Raw genomic sequence first — 14,396 nt, 5'->3', positions numbered from 1 at the left:
AGAATGTTCCCGATGTTGGAGAAGTTTAGAACCAGGGGACACAGTCTAAGGATAAGGGGTAAGCCATTTAGGACCAAGATGAGGAGAAACTTCTTCACTCAGAGAGTTGTTAACCTGTGCAATTCTCTACTGCAGAGAGTTGTTGATGCCAGTTCATTGGATATATTCAAGAGGGAGTTAGATATGGCCCTTACAGCTAAAGGTAATCAAGGGGTATGGAGAGAATGGGGTACTGAGGTGAATGATCAGTCATGATCTTATTGAATGGTGGTTCAGGCTCGAGGGGCCGAATGGCCTACTGCACCTATTTTCTATGTTTCTATGATCACCTCGTGGTTGATGCCGATAACAAAGGAGTCCCGCAGTATGTCTGCCAACACCGTCCCGAACTTGCATGGTCCCGCTAGACGTCTCAGGTCGGCAACGAATTCTGCCGTGCTCTGGCCCTCTGATCGAGCATGTGTATAAAACCTGTATCTCGAGATGATGATGCCTTCATCTGGCTTGAGGTGTTCCCGTACCAATGTACACAACTTCTCGTACGTTTTCTCTGTTGGATCATTAGGCATGAGTAGATTCTTTATCAGACCGTAAATCTTTGAGCCGCACACAGTAAGGAACATGGCCCGGCGCCGATCTGCATCGTGGACCCCCTTCATTTTGTTGGCCACGAAGTACTGGTTCAAACGGCTCACAAAGTCTGCCCAATCTTCTCCCTCCACGAATCACTCTAAAAATCCAATCGTGTTCATTTTGCAAGAACAAAGGTTCTTGTATTCTCGTCGCCAAATGTTATGTATGCAATAAAGGTTCAAACTGAGTACTGTTTAACTAAGCAAGGTACAACTTTGCTCTGCTTTGTTTAGGCCTGACTCTCAAAATGGCTGGCTTTTTATACCTGAGCAGCACCATGTGCATGCTGCTGAGTGGCCTCCAAGAATGCCGCCATCTGGTGGCTACAAACAGAACACACATACATGATAGCAGTATATGATACATTTACAGTGTGTGCTTTATGTTATATTGCTAATCTCTGATATGCAGTATGATACATTTACAGTGTGCGTAAACTATATTATATTGCTAATCCATATTATGCAGTATAATGAAATATTTAGTGTGCACAATCTGTATTATATTGCTAATCCATGTTATGCAGTATGATACATTTAGTGTGCGCAATCTATATTATATTGCTAATCCATATTATGCAGTATAATGATCTATTTACAGTGTGTGCAATCTGTATTGTATTGCTAATCCATATTATGCAGTATAATGATATATTTACAGTGCGCAATCTATATTATATTGCTAATCCATGTTATGCAGTATATGATACATTTACAGTGTGTGCAATCTGTATTGTATTGCTAATCCATATTATGCAGTATAATATCTTTACAGTGCGTGAAATCTGTATTGTATTGCTAATCTCTGTTGTGCAGTATGTGACAGTCCACGTCCCCGAGTTTCTGGCGCAGTTTGTTGCATCACGTAAGGAAGCCGGCCGTTCCCGTGCTGAGCATGCGTGGCGCCCAGCCTTGTCCCGGGACCTGAGCGGCGGCGCCATCTTAGGGAAGGAGCGCGCAGCCGGAAGCGGCGCCGCGACTGAGTTCCCAGCAAATATAAACTTCCAAATTATTAAAACATAGCGTGCCATGCAACGGAATGGAAATGGCGCAGTGAAAATGTGCGCACGCCTGCTTCGCCAGGGAGTGTTTGATGTCGGCTCGCGCTCAGTTTGTCGGTTATTTGTGTTGCCGTCCAGCTGTTTCCCGTCTCGACCATGGTGTGATTGACAAGTGAAGCAAAAGCACAACTACGTCAGGTATTTATACAAAGATAGAGGAGTACAGGTCACCTTCATAGTGCACTACTTCACACGCCAATTGCTATTTTTAAATAATGTGATTCAGCCTTGTTGTATTGCTTTAATAGTGTGAATACAAACAACGCCGGGGATCACCTTGCATTCCAAGAAGCGGCTCTCCGGGGGCGAAACTGCCTAAAAGGCAAACGGGCCACCAAAAAGTGAAACTCATTTCCTATTTATAGCCTTGGCGCCATTTTAAAGTCTTCTAATCGGTGGGATAACACTTCTTCTTTTGATCTGCAGTCACGTTTTAATTGACTGGTGCAGAGATGAAATGTGTGACCTATGCTACATTTTATGTTATCCCCAGCTGTGATTAGGACCCTTTGCCATATCCAAAACTGTATGGGGACAGGGCAAGGAGTGTGATGGGATCACCGTTTGAGTTCTGATGTTTTCTTTGGTGATAATTAATGAAAATATTAGTCATTAATACCTCTATTGCAAGCCACCAAAGTAAGTGGAAAATGGACTTCTGCTTTAACAATCAAGGCATATGGTGTCTGATTTACATTTTAGAAATCTACAAACAACCCACTCAAAATCCTCACTATCCAGTCCAAAGCGGATGGGTGTCAACCTTGTCCGCAGCAGTCTCTTTGATGTACCCCACTAAAAGAGAGAATATTGTCGAGAATTCTGCGAAAGTTTGGTTTTAGACTTGGCATAAAATGGCAACTGCCGTGTCACTCAGGTCGGCTTGTTGACATTACATTGGATATCAATTCCTTTTGCATTTGATTTTGAAGTAATGTTAGCTTCATGGTTAGGAGAAGGGCATTACCATCTTTATGATGGTATCATCAAGCAATGCATTTGGTACAGATTTTGTTGTACCCAAGTGTTTGTAAAAACTTAAAAAGCTTTCTGTAGATGTGCTCTTTGAAGTAGGTACCTGCATGTCCCATTTTGAACAATATCCATTGTTCAAGGGGTGGCTACTGGGCAATTTTCATAACTGAAAACTGGGCAGCAAAAGTACATTTTTTAGTTGCTCGATTTTAAAAAGCTGCTCTGTCCACATTTCTGCAGCCTATCTGGGCTTGGGGCAAACAAAAGATGGCAGCCCAACTTTAAAGGGAAAGGAACATTTTTCCCAATAAGTGTTCCATTAATCTTAATAATTCAAATAAAGCAAATGATAAGGGAAAAAAGGCTTTTGGAAACAAAAACTCTAAAGCATGAAATCCAATGCTGGTTATCTGTTGTTTGTCTATTATGCTTATTTAATGTGATTTGCTAGTTAGTCATGGAAGTGATCCTTAGATTTAAAAAAAAAACGAAGGTTAAGTGATTTTTGTTTTTAAAGGCTCCAAGACAAAAAAAGGATATTTATGTGGGAAAGCAGTCAATTTGTACGCTTTCCTTTCCATTTAAACTCAGCAGAGCGGAAACTCATAGGGAAAAAAAGTTGGTTAAATAATGTCAAGGATTAAATAGATGGCAGTAACTCTGTCAAATGATCCTGATGTATTTCTGATAATGAACATCAAAATTCAAATAATGTCACTGCCAGCTTTTTGTTGCTTTTTAAAAAAAAAATGAATTTATAATTGTATTAAATGAAAAAATGGTGGCTTTTGTTACTGTATTCCTGACAGCTAGATGAGTGCAGACGAGATAAAGATTAAAACAAGAATCAAGCTGACAGGCCATAGGTGCTCAAATAATGTTCTCACTAAGCATGTGTTGCCAATATATTAGAGCAAAATAGAAAGTAACGCTTAAGCCAGTATGCTTTTTGTGTTGATACCCTGTACTTTGAATTAATTTCAAATTGTCACTACCGCCATCAATGACCTCTGTATGCAGCAATAGCTCACCAATAGGGAGCGGAAGGAGCAGCGTGGCGGCCTAGCCCAGCAGGCTGAGCGGCCCCCCACCTGCGAGCACCATTGGAGCAGGTCGGGGAGCGGAAGGAAAAGCATGGTGGCCTAGCCCAGCAGGCTGAGCGGCCCCCCGCCTGCGAGCACCATCGGAGCAGGCTGGGGAGCGGAAGGAGTAGTGGGGCGGCATACCACTCCAGGGAGCAGCACGTGCTGGAGCAGGAGAGCAATGGCAGTGAAGAGGTTCGTCACCAAGATCCAGGTCGCTGATTGGAGTGCGGGCAGATACAGCAGATGTGGCGAGGCCAGAACGAGGAAGCGGCGAGAGATTGTAGAAGAATGTGATTGGGGCCAAGGAGAGGTGTGAGTTTGGGGCCCAGAAGAGGTGAGGGCCCAGCGGCAGCATGGGCCAGCCCATACTGCGATATGTGTGCACACTAGGTCTGTGCAGCAGAGCTGGTCTCCAGTCGTCTTGGTTAATCCTTGCTACTGGACCAAGACCTAGTTCTGTCAAGCCCGTGTGGTGGCTGGTGTGCAACGGCCACCACACGTTAATAAAAATCCACGCACAGGCATCTTCCACCCTTCACCATGTAGTTCGGGACGTGGAATTTTAGGTCTTTCATTGAAACACTCGGGAACTTTTTGACGTGGAAGCAAGTCATCCCCGATTTGAAGGACTGCTGATGATGAGTTCACCCCAATAATATGTAGCTTATTCGTGACACCAGTCAAGTCTGTAAGGCCAAAATCTATAATTGTATGTTTTTCCCCACTATTCGAGTGAACATGAGTTGAAAAAATTCAAATGCCCACCATTACACTATGTCTGAAACCTGAAGGACAGCACTGGTTATACAGCATCAAGAAACTTGTAGCAACAGTAACACAGGAACATGTTTGATATTTAACATTATAGATGGCATTGATTTAATTAACATATTCTGTTAATGTTTATGGGGAGGAGCTGAGCAGAGGTCAACTGACTAACCACATCAGAAAAAAATCCAGTTCTCTTGTTTGATTTTATCAGCAGCCTTTTTGCTAGTTACAGTTCCTCTTTTTTTTTTTATTCAGTTCACTTGTGGGATAAGTCTCATACTTGAAAAGAAGAATCTCGTTGCTCTTGTAAAGTTGTTAATTTTTCTCCATTTTATTAATTTGAGAAATCTAGCTGAGGGGCTAAAGCCAAAGTGCAGGATACCACCACGGTTGAAATGAGTAGTTCAGAAGACAGGAGAAATCAAGAATAATGGTTAGATTATGCCAAACTTGAGTTTTAAAAGCCTCCAGATTTTAGGAGGGAGGCAAAGAGTTCTGTGTTTTTGAAGTCCCGGAAAAGAGTGAGTTAGAGTGGGAGATGGTGCCATGAATCATAATTTCAATTCAGGTCTGCAGTACTCCAGGGCATTGATGATAATTGATCAGTCAGTCTAGCTCAATAATGGTACCTGGAAAGGTAGAATTGTAAATGGGGCCTGATACACATTCCATTTATTTCCAGATAACCATACAAGACAATGATCTAATGGGTAGGGTGGTTCTAACTGGACAAGGAATAGGAAACTCACTAACTTTAAAAAAATTCGTTCTGGGATGTGGGCGTCACTGGCAAGGCCAGCATTTATTACCTAATTGCCCTCGTGAAGGTGGTGGTGAGCTGCTGCCTTGAACCACTGCAGTCCTTCTGCTGAAGATACTCCCACACTGCTGTTATAGAGGGAGTTTCAGGACTTTGACCCAGCGACGATGAAGGAACGGTGATCTATTTCCAAGTCAGGAAGGTGTGTAACTTTATAGGGAACTTGCAGGTGATGGTGTTCCCATGCACCTGCTGCCTTTGTTCTTCTAGGTGATAGAGGTCGTGGGTTTGGGAGCTGCTGTGGAAGAAGCCGTGGCGATTTGCTGCAGTGCATCTTGTAGATGGTACACACTGCAGCCACGATGCACCTGTGGTGGAGGGAGTGAATGTTTAAGGTGGTAAATGGGGAGCCAATCAAGTGGGCTCCTTTGTCCTGGATGGTGTCGAGCTGCTTGAGTGTTGTACTCATCCAGGCAAGTGGAGAGTACTCCATCACACTCCTAACTTGTGCCTTGTAGATGGTGGAAAGGCTTTGGGGAGTCAGGAGGTGAGACAATCGCCGCAGTTTACCCAGCCTCTGATCTGCTCTTGTCAACAGTATTTATGTGGCTGGTCCAGTTAAGTTTCTGGTCAATGGTGACCCCCAGGATGGCGATGGTAATGACGTTGAATATCAAGGAACGGTGGTTCGACTCTCGCTTGTTGGGGATGGTCATTGCCTGGCACTTGTATGGCGTGAATGTTACTTATCAGCCCAAGCCTGAATGTCATCCAGGTCTTGCTGCATGCGGGCATGGACTGCTTTATTATCTGAGGAGTTGCAAATGGCACTGAATACTGTGCAATCATCAGCGAACATCCCTACTTCTAACCTTATGATAGAAGGAAGGTCATTGATGAAGCAGATGGAGATGGTTGGGCCTGGGACACTGCCCTGAGGAACTCCTGCAGTGATGTCCTGGAGCTGCGATGATTGACCTCCAACCATCACATCCATCTTCCTTTTGTGTTTGGTATAACTTCAGCCAGTGGAGAGTTTTTCCCCCTCATTCCGATTGACTTCAATTCTACTAGGGCTCCTTGATGCCACACTTGGTCAAATGCTGCCTTGGTGTCAAAGGCAGTCACACTTGCCTCACCTCCTGGAATTCAGCTCTTTTCTCCATGTTTGGACCAAGGCTGTTATGTGGTCTGGAGCCGAGTGGTCCTGGCAGAACCCAAACCGGGCATTAGTGCGCAGATTATTGGTGAGTAAGTGCCGCTTGATAGCACTGTCGACGACACCTTCCATCACTTTGCAGATGAGTAGACTGATGGGACAGTAATTGGCCGGTTTGGAGTTGTCCTGCTTTTTGTGGAAAGGACATACCTTGGCAGTTTTCCACTTGTCGGATAGATGCCAGTGTTGCAGCTGTACTGGAACAGCTTGGCAAGAGGCGCGACTAGTTCTGGAGCGCAAGTCTTCAGCACGACAGCTAGGATGTTGTCGGGCCCCATAGCCTTTGCTGTATCCAGTGCGCTCAGCCGTGGAGTGAATCAAATTGGCTGAAGACTGACTTCTATGATGGTGGGGACCTCGGGAGGAGGCCGAGATGGATCATCCACTTGGCACTTCTAGCTGAAAATGGTTACAAAAGCTTCAGCCTTGTCTTTTGCACTTACTTGCTGGGCTCCGCCATCATTGAGGATGGGGATATTCACGGAGCCTTCTCCTCCCGTTAGTTGTTTAATAGTCTTCCACCATTCATGACTGGATGTGGCAAGACTGTAGAGCTTTGATCTGATCCGTTGATTATGAGATTGCTTAGCCCTGTCTGACATGCTGCTTTATAGCATACATGTAGTCCTGTGTTGCAGCTTCCCCAGATTGGCACCTGATTTTTAGGTACGCCTGGTGCTGCTCCTGGCATGCTCTTCTGCACTCCTCATTGAACCAGGGTTGATGGTAATGGTAAAGTGAGGGATTATGCTGGGCCATGAGGTTACAGATTGTGGTGGAATACAATGCTGCTGCTGGCCCACAGCGTCTCATGGATGCTCAGTTTTGAGCTGCTAGAAGTGCCACACAACACAATGGAGGGTGTCCTCTGTGTGAAGACGGGACTTCTTCTCCATAATGACTGTGCGGTGGTCACTGCTACCAATGCTGTCATGGACAAATGCATCTGCAACAGGTAGATTGGTGAGGACAAGGTCAAGTAGGCTTTTCCTTCTTGGTTCTCCACCTGCTGTAGGCCCAGTCTGGCAGCTATGTCCTTCAGGGCTCGGTCAGTAGTGGTGCTATTGAGCCACTCTTACCCAGAATAGATCGTGCTTCTTCCAAGTGGTGTTCAATAGATGGTAATCACCAGGAGGTTTCCTTGCCAATGCTTGACCTGACACCTTGAGACTTCATGTGGTCCGGAGTCAATGTTGAGGACTCCCAGGGCCACTTTCACCCTACTGTATACCACCTCTGGTAGGTTTGTCCTGCCGGTGGGACAGGAGTGGTAATGGAGGAGTCTGGGACATTGGCTGAAAGTGAGTAGGATTTTGCAGGGTCGACTGGGCTGGGTGTGCTGTTGTCATGTCCGTAGCCAGTGCCAAGGTCAATACCGGGTGGTCTGTCCGGTTTTATTCTTGCTGTTTCTCGTAACGGTTTATTAAGAATCAATCACATTGCTGTGGGTCTGGAGCGGCTAGACCAGATAAGGACAACAGATTCCCTTCCCTGCAGGACAATAGTGAACCAGATAGTTTCGTGGTCACCATTACTGACACTTGCTTTTTATTCCAGATTTATTTAATTAACTGAGTTTAATTAAACAGCTGCTGTGGTGGGATTTGAACTCCCTACTCCAGATGATTACTAGTCCAGTAACATTACCACTATGCTACTGTTCCTGGTGATCTGTGCTGGTAAGCTGCATGGATTTAACTGCATTAAATTGTACCACTCAGCACTCGAGGTCCTAAAACCTTTGCTTACTAACCTACGCCTAAGCTCTCGACTTGGGTAATTGTATGTGTCCATGTGATGAAGGGGGTGTACACTAGATATCAGATAGACAGAAACTCTACCTGTGTGGATTACTCAGTAGCTTGGATTAGTAGATTGGAAACGCTTAAACATGGTGATGGAATTCTGTATGTCAGATATCCAGCTGACCAAAAAAAGTCTTTATTTTGAAACACATGATAAACACCTTGTTGCTTGCACGTGATGTCATCATCAGAGAAATTACTCTTTAACTTGTTTACCTTACTCAAAATGACCATGATTTTCACGTTTAATACATGAGCAGTAAAGCAGGACTGTTTGTCAGAGTGGATAAGATTAATTACTGTCTTTTCAGACCTGAGATATAGGTTTCAATCCAGCCCAGATTGGTGCGATGAAATATCTGTCTGCTAATTGTAAGAGTCTGATTTGAAGTCCATTTGGGAAGTCAGCCCAGTTCAAATCTGACAAGTACCCACAAAACTATCACTAATTTTCTTTAAGTTACGACAGAATGCATAGTGTAAGAAATAGAAAATGTGCATTTGGGCATGTTCTAAGAGGCGAAGTACAGTAGTTTTGGGACCTTAGAGGGAGAGAGCTTTTCTTCACATCTAACCTGTGCTATAGCTGAGCCAGGAATGATAAGCACAATCATCACAAGAATGGCATAGACTTGGGAATAGGTAAACTACAAAGACCCACGTGCTCTGGCAAGACCCAAATAGAACAGAAAATGCGATGGGGTTGAAACCAAGACGGTAACATTCTCTTCAGAGTCTGTGGCTAAAGTGTGCTATTAATAGTTAAGATTAATATTTCTTTGTGGTGCGCTACTGAGCCAAACAGTCAAAAACAACAACTTGCATTTATATAGCACCTTTTTTAATATCGTAAAATGTCCCGAGGCGCATTACAAGAGCGTTATCAAACAACATTTGACACCCGAGCCACATAAGGAGATATTGGGACAGGTGAGACAAGGAAGACTCCGGTTCGAATAATGGTTACTAGTATTAACTAATCTCAGCTGAATGGTAGTTGGAGTGCTGCAACTGGCTTCAGCATCCCAGAGCAAGGGATGGAAAAATGATCTCTGGTTCTCGCTCTTGATGGAAGATGCCCATGTCTGAGTGAAGACATAATTGGGCTTGATTATGATGCCACACAGATACCATGCTGCCATTCACTTCATGAAGAATGGTTACTTGATACCAGTTGATGCAGCCATGGAACTGCATCTCATCAATAAGAAAAAAAACTTGCATTTATATCGCGCCTTTCACAACCTCCAGGTGTTCCAAAACACTTTACAGCCCAATTAAATACATTTTTTGAAATATCATCACCATTATAATGTTGGTAACTGTGGCAGAAGAGTGGGAGAATTCCCCCCTGCTCTTCTTTGAATAGTGCCAATGAGATCCTTTATGCCACCTGAGGGAGAAAACACTGCCTTGGTTTAGCGTCTTATCTGAAAGATAGCACCTCTGACAGTGCAGCTCTCCCTCAATACTGCACTGAAGCGCCAGTCTAGATTATGTACTCAAATCTCTGGAATGGGGCTTGAACATGTGACCTTTTGACTCCAGCAAGCATGCTACCACTAAGCCAAGCCTATCTGAATTGGGGGAAGAACTTTTTTTTTAAAAAAAAGCATACTTTCTTTTACTCTCATTCATCTAAATATTGATCTGAGAAAACAAATTGAAAAATAGACACCAGGACTAACTCTTTTTAAGAGTAGATATGGCTCTAATTATAGAGCAAGATAGAGCCCTAAATATAAGTCTGGTGTCCTTCAACCTTGCGCTGGAATTTTACCCACACCAACTAAATATAGCTGTACTCCTAGACTCTTTCTCATTACATCTCATTACTCAACTAACTGCTGAATTTTTTTTATAATTAATGCTCCTCCTTACAGATCCAATTGTAAGAATAAAAGTGTTTATTAATGATTAAAATTGATTATGTGTATGTATAAATGTTAAGGGTAGGTTATACGGAAAGGCCTGTTTGTGTTGAAACAAAATGAAAGTCCACAGTTTGCCAGCATGGGCTGAGTTTTGAAAGAAACAAAATGGAAGCCCACATGGGTTTTGTGTATTCGAAAGGCATTTAATCTAATTAAGAGATGGCTGAGCCAGGCCAGACAGCCACATGTGTGAGGAGAGCCAATAAGGAACTGCCCTGGAACCAAGACCCAATCCTGAGGCTTTCTGAGGGACAATGGCTTTTGAGAGGTATAAAGATCTCGGCCAAATACTTTTCTCTCTCTCTCCTGAACCAGCCAGCCAAAGGGAAGTAACGTATATCACTCTTTATTATAATTTCATTGTATCTGTTGTAACTAAGGTGGATGTGCATGTATGTTTTTTTTTAATAAACTGTTCCAATTGTTTTAGAAGAATTGTCTCACTGCCAAATTTAATGTCCGAGATTTAGAAATCTTACAATTGGTGGTGAATGCGGGCAACTGGTGAGACAGCTTTTTGATGATTCTTTTGAACAATTGGAAATCTCGGGAGTTGCGATTCTAAACTGTGTTGCGAAGTATAGCTTGAAATGACTAAACGGATCGGGAGTTGCATCTTAAGGAGCGGTCGTCTTGATAGTTGTAACTGTTTAAGTTGGGTGGGTTGTAACTGTTTAAGTGGGGACTCACCAGTAGTTATATTCAAAAGACACAGGATGAAGGGATCGGTCATGGACAGAAAGCCAACAGTGAAAAGAAATGTTGAGCTAGTTTCAGGAGAAGTTGTCCAAAAAGTTCCCGATACAAGGCATAGAAGAGTTAAAAAGCACAGGCACGGCATATCCACGAGGGTCAACCTGCGTCATTTGGGGCGATGGTGAAACTTATCCAGGAAAGGGTAGATAAGGGAGAGAAGGCCAAAACGGGCAAATAGTCTCGTGGCCTTTAGCGCATTTTATTGTGCCCGGAGAGGAGATGAATTAATGAGACAGGATGCCAAAGTGATACACGATTTGAAAGAATTGCAAGTAAAAGAGATTCAACTAAAAGAAAGAGAGATTGAAGGTATAAAACAACAAAAGGAAGAAGGCCTCCAACCTGTGAAGCAGTTAAGAGGGAGAAATGCAGCATTTAAGGCAAGAAATTGGCCAATTAAACCACTGTATTAAGCAATTAGAAAGAGGGGCTGAACAGGCAGCTTCATTGCTACAACAAAATCTCTCAAACTTAAATGCCACAGCAACCGTTGTTGAAGCAAATGAAAACTAATCAGAGTTTTAAAAAATATATAAATTGGAAAACTTGAGGCTCCAGCAAGAGATAGAAGATGCTAGGGTCGCATTAAGGGAAGTAATTAAGAAGCCACGTAGGGAGGCAGATCACTCCCAGTGCCAACTAGAAATAGCAAGGCTAAAAAGTAAGTTAGGGGAGCAGCAGGCCCTGGTATCCGCAGTACCACGGGGAGATAGCAGAAGGGGATGAGGAAGGAAGCCAGTATAATCCCCAGGAGAGTGGTGTAGAACAGGATACCTTGGAGACACAAGAGCCAATCGTAGCCGTAGTAACCACTTCTTCACGATGTAATGAGCATGGCCACGTCACCAGTAACCATACCGACTTACGGCCCATATCTGGTGCTGATGCCACGGCGTGTAGCCACTAGTTCGGGGGCCCATTAATGATGAGGACGACCCACTGGAAGTTAATAGGAGATGGGCAAATTTCAGGAGTTGGAAGAAAGAGACTTAACACGAGTCCTCTTCTAGGCCTGTTCCACCTCTCTAAAAGATAATCTGCCAGAAGCAGGCAGCCTGGCGCAGCGGCCAATGCACTCATGACCAAGATCCTAAACCATTTAGGGATCCAAAACGTGAATTTAATGGCTCTGCTTAATCAGCCCAAGCAGTGCCCAAAAGAGATCCCTAAAGCCTTCAGTAATCGCCTGTACGATATCTATCAACATACCCAGAACCAGGCACCTGCAAATGCTACAGTAGGAAAGAATCAGGAATAATTTAAAGCTATGTTCCTGACCCAGCTCCACCCTTTGGTTAAAACCACCCTGGGAATAGCCATGAGGCCCACCAATCAGTGGACAGATATAGAGACCAGCGCTCAAATAGCCTGGGAGATGGTAAAAGACCAGTTAAAAGGGAAGTCCCCATCCACTGCAAATAAACCAGTGTCAATGGTGGAGGGATCTCAAAACTACCCCTTTAAGGGACAGTGCTTTAATTGTAAGAAGGTAGGCCACCTAGCAAAAGACTGCAGCAGACCCAGACCAGCACTGAACCATGTTGCACGCATAGATACCTCCCGAGGGACAAATCCAAGTCCTCTGGGACAGATCAATGATTGGATCAATTGATAACCCTCATACAAACCCAAATTGCCACGGGGAAGATGCAAAATAATTTACCGGTGCGCGCAATCGCCGATGCGCACTCATTAGAGGGACCCATTCCAGGATCGACCCTATGACAGGGTTTGACCCCCAAAGATTGGTCGGAAGTGGGGTTCCGACGTGATGGTAGCGGGAGACCAGTAGTCCTTGTTGTCTTAAAAGGGGGCAGGCAACAGATTATGCTTATCGATACCGGCTCAGCCGTTACCATCATCTACACCCCATACCTTGAACGCCATGCAGCGGCGGGCAAGGGTTATATGACCCTTGAAGGGTTTAACGGTGATACAACGACTGCATATACAGGGAAAGCCACTGAACTTCAGTTGGGAGGCCTCACCTATAAGGTCCCAGCACCTATGCTGATGACCACCCCCGACAGAAGGGGAATTTTAGGGACTGATGTTTTGGATCAGTATGGCGTGGTGATAGATTATAATCAGGACTGTGTTTGGATGGGATTGAGCGATAAGACAGGAGTGATATAAATTTCAGATGCTCACTCAGTTTTTGCTATTAAAAAGCCATCTGACGCTCCAGGGAGTGAAAATGAAGCTGTGGCAAAACGAATTCAGAAACACCTAGCGGTGTTTGCCACATGCAAGCATGACTGTGGAAAAATGGCAGGCGAGGAATCTATTGTGGGACCTCCCCACTCATTCACTAAACAGTACCCCATCCGAAGGGAGAGTCACTCTTACATCCGAGACACCATAAAATCCCTAGTCGAGCAGGGTGTTCTTAGGACCAGGCACTTTCACGACCAATTCACCCACATGGCCGGTTAAAAAGCCTGATAGCAGCTGGCGACTGACTATTGATTACAGAAAGTTAAATTCTGCAACACCAGCCTGCTCACCGGTAGTAAGAGAAACTCCTACCAAATTATATCAAACTCCTGCTGGTTTCAAGTACTTCTCGACCCTCGACATCGCCAATGGATTCTGGAGTATCCCTGTTAAAGGGGAAGACCAGTACAAATTTGCATTCACATTTGAGGATCAGAACTACACCTGGACATGCTTGCCTCAGGGGTTCCACCATGCTTCCACAATATTCCACAAAAGAATGGCTGCAATTTTAAAAGACTTTTCCCGCCCTACCTGCTTGCTGCAGTACATAGACGGCCTACTGCTGGCAACCGACAGCATGGAGGAGCATCTGTCCCTTTTGCACGAACTTTTGACCTTGTTGGCTCAGGCGGGACTAAAGGTGAATCCTCGTAAGGCTCAAAATTAGTAAAAGAATGGGTCACCTTTCTAGGAGTGTCCATTTCTCCAGAGGGATCATCCCCGACTTTCACAAGGTGGAGATAATACAGCGACTGCCATTACCCACTTCGAAATCAGCCCTACGATCATTCTTGGGTTTGGTGGGGTACCAAAGGAACTTTATCCCAGGCTTTGTAGAGTGTGCAGGGTGATGACATATGCCCGGCATGGACATGCCCACACCCAGTCTGTGGCTAAATTAAACTGCAGTGATACAGGCCGCATGTCTGATCCCTCCTGATCCCACGCAGCCCTTCCATTTGGAGGCCGGGGCCACAGAGCAAAGCCTCACTGCAGTTCTGTGCCAAGTGCAAGCTGATCGACTACAGCCCATTGCATATGCGTCTCAAATCCTGCAGAGGGCAGAAAAGACTTATACAGCATGCGAGCGCCACCTACTGGCCGTCTTCTGGCCGGTACAGCACTTTACTTTTATTACTGGGCTACAGGCTACAATCCTGCACAGCGGACACAAACCT

The 14,396-nt window shown here is 44.5% G+C and overlaps 1 protein-coding gene across 5 annotated transcripts in view; it reads left to right on the top strand.

Annotated features, from left to right (window-relative positions):
• Positions 1–1,548: 1,548 nt before the first annotated feature.
• atg4c (autophagy related 4C, cysteine peptidase) overlaps positions 1,549–14,396 on the top strand; it is a 92,700-nt gene continuing 79,852 nt past the window's right edge. For all 5 annotated transcript variants that reach the window (XR_011594073.1, XM_070887062.1, XM_070887061.1 and 2 more), the window contains exon 1: positions 1,549–1,831. The gene's annotated coding sequence lies outside the window, so the exon portion shown is untranslated. The remainder of the gene's footprint in view (positions 1,832–14,396) is intronic.

This window comes from Pristiophorus japonicus, chromosome 8 (assembly GCF_044704955.1).
Source record: "Pristiophorus japonicus isolate sPriJap1 chromosome 8, sPriJap1.hap1, whole genome shotgun sequence".
In the NCBI taxonomy this organism is placed as follows: domain Eukaryota; kingdom Metazoa; phylum Chordata; class Chondrichthyes; family Pristiophoridae; genus Pristiophorus; species Pristiophorus japonicus.
Note: the sequence above shows the minus strand (reverse complement) of the source record. Positions and strands in the feature narration are given on the sequence as shown.